Source organism: Berghia stephanieae, chromosome 1, assembly GCF_034508935.2.
Source record: "Berghia stephanieae isolate SIO BIC M18660-M18661 chromosome 1, UCSD_Bste_1.3, whole genome shotgun sequence".
In the NCBI taxonomy this organism is placed as follows: Eukaryota; Metazoa; Mollusca; class Gastropoda; order Nudibranchia; family Aeolidiidae; genus Berghia; species Berghia stephanieae.
The window spans coordinates 104,574,588-104,574,863 of record NC_088360.1 but is presented as its reverse complement, the minus strand read 5'-3'; positions in this window follow the sequence as shown (position 1 = coordinate 104,574,863).

Here is a 276-nt window from a genome sequence, read left to right as displayed (position 1 = left end):
CCCCCCCCCCAAAAAAAAAGAGTTCAGTGTGTCATTTTAAAAAGTGTTGAACAAAAATTAATATAACAGCTTCGAAAAAAAGAAATGCCAAACTCGGAACGTTTCGGGTTCAAAACGTTTTTCACCAAATAACTAAGACACATTAACAACATTTATACATTATTTAATATCCAGACAAACGACAGAGGCGTATATCAAGAATTTTCTGTCAGTAAGTTAATAGCATGCTGAAGGAATATGAGATGATTGAGCCTTTTCCGAGGACTCAACTATGCG